Source organism: Chinchilla lanigera, unplaced genomic scaffold (genome assembly GCF_000276665.1).
Source record: "Chinchilla lanigera isolate Chin_1 unplaced genomic scaffold, ChiLan1.0 scaffold00024, whole genome shotgun sequence".
NCBI classification, from domain to species: Eukaryota; Metazoa; Chordata; class Mammalia; order Rodentia; family Chinchillidae; genus Chinchilla; species Chinchilla lanigera.
The window spans coordinates 8,275,987-8,287,466 of NW_004955425.1; positions in this window are offsets into that span (position 1 = coordinate 8,275,987).

Sequence of the window (11,480 nt, forward strand, 5' to 3'; positions counted from 1 at the left end):
AGATATTTTCTATTTTAATTGACTATCATAAGTGCAATTATGTCAGCAGTAGAAGTGCATTCAAATCTGTTGTCTGATTTAATTACTAGAATTATTTACCTGGCCGCACAGCATCTTTGGTGACATCATGTACCACCAGAGCTTTATCTCATGCACCATGAACTTTCTATTTGTATTAGTTAGGGTCCTGTACAGGAACACAGTACATCTCGTAGGTTAACTTACCGATGTCCACACAGGCTATCTCCATGCTGGGGAGCCAGAGGATTCAGAGACTGCTCACTGAAAGAAAATGGAAGCCATGAAACAAGTGGGACCAAAAGTTCAGCTGCAGTCCTGATACCAAAGGCCTGGAAGAGCCATGAAGACTCATTGATTTGAGGCTGAAAGGAACTGCAGTCTGATTTCCCCTGGTGATGGCAACAGAAGGCAGTCCTGCTCAAGCATCGCTTTTCAATCCTTGCTAATTTACACTTTTATTCCATCTAGGCCACAAGCTTATTGAAAGTTACAACCCATAATTTATGTGAGTCTTCCCTTGGTTTGTGGCCTACATGCCGATAATCTCTGGAAACACCATTGAGACAGACCCAGAAGTGCATTTTACTAATCTGCCAGAGGTGCCTTAATCAGTCACTCTGACAGATCACAGTAGTCACACCACCAGAGACAAGAACTCAGAACTCTCCTTATTCCTAGGAAGACTAGCATTTCCCAAGAGCTCACTGAGTTTGACAGTGTGTTAAGGCAACATTCTACATTAGCATATGCAATTCCCACAGTATAACTATCTCTTCTAGAGCACAGACATGTTGCCTGGATTTGATCCAGGCAATTTTCTAGAACTTTAACCTTACACACTCTAATATTCTGTAAATGGATTATTGTAAGCACTGCAGGTAAGGAGCTTTAGTGCATATAAATGCTTAAAAACTAGATTTTATGTTTCAGTCAATTTTCAGGGAAAATGTAGTAGTTCTAAAAGCATAAACTACTACATGAACATTCTAGCAAAGATTAATTAAAGTTATCCCATTAAAAGATAACAGGTTGACAGTATAAATTTTCTTACAAGTCCTAACCATGAAGGAATGGTTAACGGTATATGGACATTGCTTTGATTTAGATTGAGAATATTCCCCAAAGGCATCATGTGCTCATAAGTGGGAGTTTGGGGCAGGGACTGAAGCGTACTGGTAATATCGCTGACTTGTTGTTCTGGGATGGGGTCTGCTTGGAAGAGGTGGGTCACTCGGGGGTGAACTGGAAGCGTTTCTCTCAACCCTTGGCTCCTTCTTTCTCATTCTATTTGCTGGTCACCATGATGTGAGCAGCTTTCATCCACTCAGGCTCTGTTACCACACTGCCAGGCTTGAGATTTGTGCAACTATGAGCGAAAATAGAATTGTCCTCCTTTTAAACTGGGTGTTTGATATTTTATCCCAGTAATAAGGAAGGCGACCAAGACAGACATTATATGTGATCTCCTGTTATTAAATATATAGAGAGAAAATATTTATAACAGAAAATAATAAAATATCCTTTTTGTTTGAGGGTACTGGTGGAATTTTATGTCAGAAAAATCAAACTTTTATTTTTACATATTTTAAAGATTAGAGCACAAAAGATTTCATGTTCTCTCAGTTTGCTCCAGATAGGGAGACTACATCTTTTTATAATTTATTTTTAATTGACATATAACAATGGTGCATATTTATGGGATATAGTCTGATACTGTGAGATATATATATATATATTTATATATTACAACTATATGACAATGGTTACATCAAGTGCATTACCATTTCTAAATTCCTAAACACTTGTGTGTGAAGCCTGTGAACTCTTCTCTTCTACTTTTCATAAACATTATAATCGGTTTTTGTGACTGTAGTACACCTGCTGGGCCACACAGAACTAGGACTATTGTGCCTGTCTATTGCTTTTTGGTCCCATGAACAAACTCACTCATCACCTGCCTCCTGCCTGCCTTTTATAGTCCTTAATTATCATTATTTTACTTTCTTATATGACAGCGATTTTATTAGCTTTCATAAATAGGGGAGAAAAGCATTTTTTTTTAATCTCACTTTGCCTGGGTTATTTCACTAAAGATAATGTCCTCTGGTTCCATTTATCTTGTCACAAATGACAGGATTTTATCTTTTTTTAATGACTGAGTAATGTTCAAATACATATATATAATCCCTTTATACCTTCATCTACTGGTGAACACCTCAGTTGATTCCATAATCAGGCTATTATGAACAGTGCTGCAATAAACATGGGAAATCAGATTCCCCATCTTTCTGACAGAGCTAGGGGTTGAACCCAGGACTTTGCACATGATAGGCAAGCATCCAACCTCTGAAGTAGACCCTCATCACTTTGATGTGCTGATTTATCAAAAACTATCATTGTGATGAATTTACAGAATACCTTTTACCTGAGCCTGTCAACTGATGTAATAATCTACATGGACCTTTCATGGTCCTTTAAGGCATTTTTAGAGATGGTGAACCTGCAAAGGGGTTTGAAATTGGGACCTGGAAATAAGGTTGCGAAGATCCTGAACCATGAGCAAATATTCAGGCAACTTAATTCATTTATTTTAATATTTTTCCATAAATTCACATTGTGAAAACTATAATTTGCATTTAGGCCAAGAAAACCACGTTTGTTAGAATATTTCATTTTGAGACACAAATGACATATATAATAGAACATTAATTATGATATTTCAATGAAACTACTTTCTTGAGTTTTGGAGAACAAATGAGAATTAAAGCTGTATTTAAATCAGAGTTTCTAAGTGCAGACACTTGAAAATTTGGGAGCTGACTAGTTGTTTCTTGCACATGACAGTACTGCATATTGTAGCATGTTTGGCAGAATTCTTGATTTCTGCCAACTAAATATTAGTAGCTTTCCTCTCCAGAATATGTATATTGATAATAAATGTTCATAGAGGCTGCTAAACATCACCCAGGAAGGAAATTCAACCCAGATAAAGAACTTCTGATTTAAGTGTCTACTTCTATACAAACATGCAAACAGAGTCTAAAGTTTTCTCATTAAAAAATAAATGATAACTTGTTCATGGAAGAAATTCTCTAAAAAACATTATCCCTGAAATGATAGTTAATGACACACAAGAATTATATATGATATACTATTATAAATATATAAATTATACTAATAAATATATAATTATAACTGTATAAATTATATATTATATACTTATAAATATGTAAATATACAAAATATAACAAAAATAAAATATTTTGGGGATAAATAATGTAAATTTTGGGAAACATCAAAAAATTTATTTCTTTTCCTCTATAAAATTCAAATTCAATTTTACTTTGATTTTCAAACCAGATTATACAAAGTGTTTAGACTACACACTTTTAAGTGTAAATATCTATTTTCAGGAAGAATTATTTATTTAATTCTTATTTATTTATAGAATGCATTTACCTGTAAACTGTATAATATCTCATCCACAAGATGAAATCTCCTCCAAATGAGTGATTTGATAAAGATTCACTGAAAATTTGGCTGTAAGTATTTCATTAGCTTTTGATGTACTAATTTTCTTCCCTTTGTGTTTAATATAAATGATACATTAGCAAATCCAAGCCTCTAGTCTGTTAGACTCTATCATAAAAGTACTGCACTCATTTTGATGAACATTTACCTTTTTATAATCCAGTAGCTCTTGACCAGATCTTGTCCTGACCCCTACGTTAAATGACAACCTCTATTTCTGAAAATCGTGTCTTTTTCTGCCTTCACTATTTACCATCCTAGCTAGATAATCTTGCTCTTTATAAGGTTGATATTTCAGATAATGGTTATACTAAATTGCTGCTCCATATTTTAAGAAATAGAACAAACCATTTGTGATCTTTTGAGAGTCATGTTAGAAATGGAGCTTCCTTTATTACTGATGCAGATCATGAATACTTAGATTGCCAATTCTCTTTTTCTTTAATGAGAAAGTTTTATTGGTATATACTTGTGGTACATTCATTGTGAGGAGTTGGTACATATACATGATATTTCTCAGTTCCTTTTTATTGAAACCCCTCCTCTCCTACCCCTCTCCTTCCCTGCACTTCTTGGATATACACATCATGTGCTACAAACATATATAAGCATGTACACATCATAGATAGATAATAGATAGATAGGTAGAGAGATAATTTTATCTACGTTTGTAGTACACGATGATCGCACCCCTCAAAGGGACTTGTTGCATGCACACAGCCTTTCGCAGCTCCTCTCCCCACTATCTATGAGTGTCCTCCCCACCCTCTCTGTCCTTTGGTTCCCTTCCCATGAGCCACAGATCATCTCTCTATTTCCTACTGTTCACTCCTTACTTTGCCCTTTATTTGTATACCAGGGTTCTCATATAAGAAAGATTGTGCTATATCTAGGCTTATGTGTTTGATTTATGCTCATCCTTTAGTCAGGCATATTTTCATACAGTCAACATATTCTTGGCATGTATAAACTAGTCAATAGGATTTTGTTAATTTATTTTTCTTTCTTCTACTTTATTATATTAAAAACAATTAGCTTTTTAACTCAAGTTGATGATCATGTTACACATTAAATGTAGGCTTCTGGTAAGCATGAGTAGCAGTAAAAACCGAATTCTTTGCAAAGCTACTGCTGTATTAAATAATTTAGATATGTGCAGAGCATAAAGAAAAAGTCAAGTAATTCCTTGGCAACGCAGTTCATCAAACTGTTACAAGAAGGAGCAGAAAATTAGCTGAAATTATCCCATTTTGGAGAACAAAGTGACAAAAGTACTTTTACCATTCTTCCTATTGGAAGTTGATGAGGCTTCAAGAGCTGTGTTGAGATATGTGATATCACACAGCACTCAGCAGCCCTTGAAATACATTCCAGCTGTTGTGTCTCTTGTTCCACTGACCTCTTTACATAGCAATGTGGAAACTGGATAACACTGACCTTTTGTATATGAAACTCAGGATACAAGACAATTAGGGTTCAAATTTTGATGTATACATCACTGCCACTTTCCACTTTAAAGTTTTATTTTAAATAGTATCTCATTTTTTCCAATTTTATAAAATGAATAGAAGACAAATTTAATGAAGAGTCACATAGGCATTTGATCTTACAGCCTATTTTCTATAAAATTGAAATTGTTGCAAAAAGCAGTTCCCTCATCTAAAAGAAATCATCTCCCATTAGCTGATAATCTCCACTAGAAACATTTTCCTTATGATATAGGTATGCGATATGTTAGCTACCCTTTTCTGTCCTGAGAGAGTATATGTTGTTTTTCAAGCCATTTTGCTATGGTATCACTGTAGTGTTGTTAAGCATCTCAGCCTTTTGGCTAAGATCAAGTGAAGAATGTGGGAAAAGGAGTCAGGGAAATCTGTACTTTTGAAGCTCTTCTATTTAATGTGATACTTTAAAGAAGTTTCATGATCTTTCTCACCTTCATTTTTTTTTTTTATCATTACAATGGAAACCTCAGCAATGTCATTCATGTTTATGTGGCAATGCTGAATGCTAAGAAGCATCAATTCTTCTGGACAAGTCTCCCCCATTCATTAATGTTACTGTATGGTACAATTTCATTTGCAGAAATCAATTGTGAATATCAGTTCCAAAAACATTTTATAAATCTGCATACAATTATGACATGAAAAAATCTCCAAAGACCAGAGGATGTTAATTATATCTTAATTTCTACTATTGGTCTTTGTGATAATATCTTCTCAGACACTGGAAACAACTAATTCTCAAGAAAGTCTTATCATCTTATATAGATACCTTTTTTCTGAAATTCTCTGAAGCAAATTTATTTTAGTTAATATAACAGAAAATTTAAATAGTAAGAGCTTACATGTTTTCCTCTGTATTTCTAGTAAAAAGTTTTATTTTTAAATAATATCTCATTTTTTCCAGTTATAAGATGAATAAAAGACAAGTTTAACCTAGAGACACACTGACATTTGGCTTTAAAATCTATTTGATATTAAATTGAAAATTAACATTTTTTTACTGGAAAGTTTTTCACAAGCCATTACGAAGAGGAGTATTTGTTGCATATCACAAGTGATCCTGTTTTTAGTTTGTTATTCTTTTATTTTCATGGCCTCAAGACGTCAGAGAGAAAGACAAAGGCAAAAGCAAAAGGAGGTGTAGCTGTGGGGCTGGGTACCAGGCAGCTTTCACACAAGTCCTTCCCAACAGTTTAACTTAAACTCATTGTGGAGAGTTATGTCAATCACTCTCACGTGCCAGTAATCTGGGAAATGTAGTTCACGGATTATTATCAGGGCTCCCCTAAAAAGATCAGAATTCCTAAAGGGTAAGAAGCAATACAGTCCAGATTGGAATTGGGTATTTTTGTTTATTTATTAACACCTTTTAAAAATTATCATTACTAGAGTATTATGTATTCTTTTTGCTTTTTGTTTGTTTGTTTGTTTTTGTCTTTTTGAGACAGGATCTCACTGTGCAGTTCACGCTGGCCTTGCACTCACTTTATAGCCCAGGCTGGTCTTGAACTCATATCGATCCTCCTGCCTCTGCCTTCCGAGTGCTGGGATTACAAGCATGCGCCACCACGCCCGGCGGGTATTATGTATTCTTATGGGTTGAGCTGTGTTCCCTCAAAACCCATACGTTAAAACTCTATATTCTGGTGCCTTAGAATATGACTGTATTTGCTGGTAAAGAATTAAATAAAATTAAGTGATCAGGTAGCCCCCCAAATGCAATATAACCATTCTCCCTACAAGAAGGGAAGGAGATGCAGGTGGAGACAAAGGAAAGGTAAGTGAGGATATAAAATAGCGATCTTCAAACCAAAGCAGTTGGAAATCAATCCTGGCCACACCTTGACCTCAATCATTTTAATCTCTAGAATCATGAAAAATAAAGTTTTGTTGTCTAACCCAGTCAGTCTGTGGTACTTTATTAAGCCAGATTTGCCAAAGTAACACATTTTATATATAAGTTTCTGGAGATTATTTTTTACTGTGTATATTGACATCTTAAAAATAGTAGTGGAATCACACCACACATGGTTTCATTGCTTGAGTGGTATTTTGTTACCAAATGATGTTTATAAACCTTACGTATAAGCATGTTAAATATGTCTATTTCCCTATCCTAATGCATGTGGTGTTATTGTTGTATACAGGTTTTATTTTCAACTTGCTATATTTTTTGTTTCTGTTGTTCTAAAACCAAAATGTTACAATGAATACTTCTTTATGAGATGTACTGAGCTTCTATAACTCTTTTTGTAATTCTATAAATATCATTAAACATAAATTCCTCCAAGTGTATTTATTGAGTCAGGTAGATACCAGAGTAAATGAAAGTACTTACCCTTCACTTTCAATAACTTTGAAATATTTTGAGATTTCTAATCATTAATATTACAGTGAGGAGGAGAATGTGACCTTTAATCATTGCTCTTCTCTGATGTAATTTGATAATTAGTGAGTTTTGCAGAGAAAACTAACTCTAGAGAACTTTAAGTTTTCTGTGTAATATAAAGCTTACAACCTCACTATATTATTCCTATGAGAATATTTCATGCTTATGTTTGTCTTGCAACTTTAAAAATTAGTATTATATCTTCTGATGCAAACAAAGGCAAAACAGTATTGGACTCCCAATTTGTAACAAATATTTGGCAGACTGGTGAATTTATGAGACTATATTATTGAAGTATAATAGTACAGACATATATTAATATCATTTTGTAGCTACTGAAAGTATTTGAAACCTAAGAAACAACAATTCATATTTGCCTGAAAAGCAAACAATGCATCTCAGTGTGTTGATAAATAAATGCAACCAAAATGAAGTACTCAGCTACACAAATACAAAGAGTCCCTAGGATCAACAAGCATAAAGATAAGTACTTGAAGAATGAACTTTAAATTTTTCACTAGTATTGGCTAAAAGTTCTCTTTTCTGCTCCCAAGTCTCATAAAAATAAGTATTGCAAAAAGCATGAAGAGAAAGTCGTTCATTTCTCTCTTTATTTACTTATTTATTTGTTTATTTTTTTATTTATTTTGGTTTTTCTCCGGTACCAGGAACCGAACTCACGACCTTGCGCTTGCCAGGTAGGCGCTTTGCCGCTGAGCTAAATCCCCAGCCCCTCATTTCTCTCTTTAATTCAGTTCCCTCTTTCCATCTTGCATGATAATTTCTCATTTGAATCTTTTATGGGGCTGCATAAAATATGTACAAATGTCCTCAGTATTAGTGTTCAAATCGAAAAATGCAATTCCAATTGTAAATATCATTAAAGACTAAACATTGTAAGTTTGGGAGTACCTGTACCAATAATAAAAGCACTGTGGTTTTATTAGATGATGATATATCATAACATTTCATATCTAATATCCTTTTCTTAATAATAAATACAATGTTTCTTTCAATTTTAACTTAATGTAAAAGAAAAAGAATAATAATACAATAATAATAATAATAAGTGAAACATTTCATACCTTTTGAATTTATTAATGTATTGTTAATAAAGAAAAAGTCCCCTAGACTTAATAAAATTGAAGTTTTACCATGATTACTATGTTATAATATTCATTAAAACATGCTCATTTTGTTCTGAAGAATATAAAGATTTATGTATTTGTTTATATCAGCTGAAGTAAATTATGTTCTTGTAAAATGTTTCAGTTAATGATTTCAAAGTACACAATATGAGACATATTAAATTTATAATAGTTTCCCCAGGAAAGAACATTGACTATGACAACAACGGCAGCAGTAAAATTGATAAAAAATACTTTAGCACATCCAGCAGTAAGTGTTGACATTAACGGGAACAAATAACTGGTAATCTGCTGTTAAGAAATAACTGCAGAAAGGAAAAAGTGAAAAAGCTAGACCCATGCTGGCTCTGCGTGCTCACAGCATTGACTTGCACTCAGTAGTCAGACTCTACCCTGAGCGTAAAACTGAGTGGATGAAATACGGAACTCTCCTCTCTTAAATGGAGTAGCTGTCTCCTACAATCAGCACCAACAGTCACATCTTGCAATTAATGTCAGAATACGGGTCCTTGATCACTCGAGATAAAATTACTTCAGATTATGCTCCAAAGTTAAAATTGGAGGATAACAAGAATTAATTTTAAACACGGAGGTAGTGGACCACACTGTGATTCACAATAGTGTATTTTGTTCATAATAAGTCTTCCAGAATTTAATATGATATATTGGAGATTTACACATGATAAGGTATCTTGAAATATCATTTTTAAAAACATATTGATTCACTGTTTCTCTTGGGATAGTTTTGTACTATACATAGTGTGTGTGTGCGCGTGTGTGTGTGTGTGTGTTACAAGTTTCTTGTGTGACCTAAGTTGGCCTTCAGAAATACTTCCTTTGTGTCAGACTCTTACGCTCACTCATCCCCTGACAAATATGCACAATATGTATCTTTATCCCCATTCAGTAATAACAGTAAGGCACATAGGCTCAGAGACATCAATTTGGCAATCTGACTAAAAGTAGAAGTCATTTGTTGAATTTAAAAAGTATATAATATAAAATATTAATAACTTGCTACAATTCAGAAAGCAAATGATTGAGAATGAAGATTAGAATTTCATACTTTGACTGTGAGTTCTGTATATTGAGTCAAACATTAATCACATGGAAAGATTTGTACTGCAGTAAACTACTTTGTTTAGGGGTACAGGAATAATACAGCAAAGAGACATGTTTACTCAAGAAGATCTCCATGCATAACTTGAAATATTCACACCAAAATACACTTTAAAAATAAATCATGTATATGCTCATATAGGTGTACACAGTATTTTAATGAAATCACTTTTTTTTCCTTTGTAACCCTGTTTACCTATATATAGGAAAATCTCCCTGAATCGAATAAATCAGAGGTCTGAGTATGAGAAAATTCACTTAATCAGGAAAACCAGCCATCAATGCTTCCTACTTCTGAGCACTGCTACTATTTCATTAACTGCTTATTGGGAATGAAGGTTAATATAAAGCTTCACCATCCATTCATCACTACCCACAGAATGAACTGATTAAAGTTTAGGCAGTATGAAATTGCTACACATCCGTGTATAAATTTTTATTTGAACAACTGAAAAAATAAGAAAGCTTCTTATGGAATATGAGGTAGTTCATATGATGTTTTGCAATAGGAGAGCATTTTAGCCACAGAAATAATCATTTAAAAAGTTAATGTTCATGTAGCCTTGTGTAGCTGTTTAGTCTTGAAGGTATAAGAAGATTTCTATAAATATTTGCCAAAGATAATGATAAATATGAAAGTTAATTAGGCAAAATAAAAAAGGAAGAAAAATTTTGCTGAAAACTGGTTTGAAAAGTAAGGAAAAAACTCAAAGAAACAGAATTGTCTTAAATTGTTCCCAATATTTACTATGAAATTTCTAATCTTCAATTACTGTATTTCTTGAATGATGATACATTGTCACAGAGTACACCACAGAAAGGGGAAAAGTTATTAGGATTCAAACTGCAAGTAATATCTTGCTCTGTAAGGTTTGATGCTAGTAAATATATGAAATATACAGTGTCCAAAGTAAGCAAGCTCACTATCAAAACATACTTTACAAGTACACGTAGAGTGTGTGACATGTGAACTCAGCTCTCAGCTTAAGTATCATGGAATTCCCTTCTAGATGGAAGAACAGGACTTCGTTCAGATTACTACGGTAGAAATACAAAGGTACTGCAAAAACCCTGCACATCTAATCAAATCCATCACGCTTGTTAGACTCACTGCTTTGAAAACACATGTATTTACATTTTAGAAATTAACTATTTTCACTTTCTCACTTATCTTTTTAAAAGATCTATAATCCCCTCTCCACTGGTCTTTATTTATCCGTGTTAAATATCTGACCGAAACCTCCATTTATTTCAAATATGTAGGTAAGTTAGCTTTTCAATAGAACTAAGCAGACTGGTACTGGGGTTAAGAAAACACAAAATGAACTTTATCTTTTTGACTACCCAGTTGTAGATATGGAAATTTATTTTAAAGAGGAAATCATGAGTAAGAGAAAAATTCATGCAGAAAATTGTTTATTAGCCTATTACTTACAATGAGGAAATATCAAATGCCCATTGATAGGACAATCGCATATTAACAGCATGGAATTCTTTCTACACTTTCAAATATCAAATCTGTAGGCAGTGTAGTCAAGTAACTCCTTCAGGTTTCTCATCAGTCTGCAACATGTCAGCTGCTCCTTTCACTTATTGATGTCTTTGAAGAGACTGGCAGAGTTGTTATAAAAAACAAATGACCACAAACATTTGAAAGGAAAGAAGACAGAGAAGTACACACACACACACACAGACACACACACACACTAGCTAAGATAATGATTCTACTAATTTCTATTGGGTTATTGAAATTAGCAGTTAATGTTT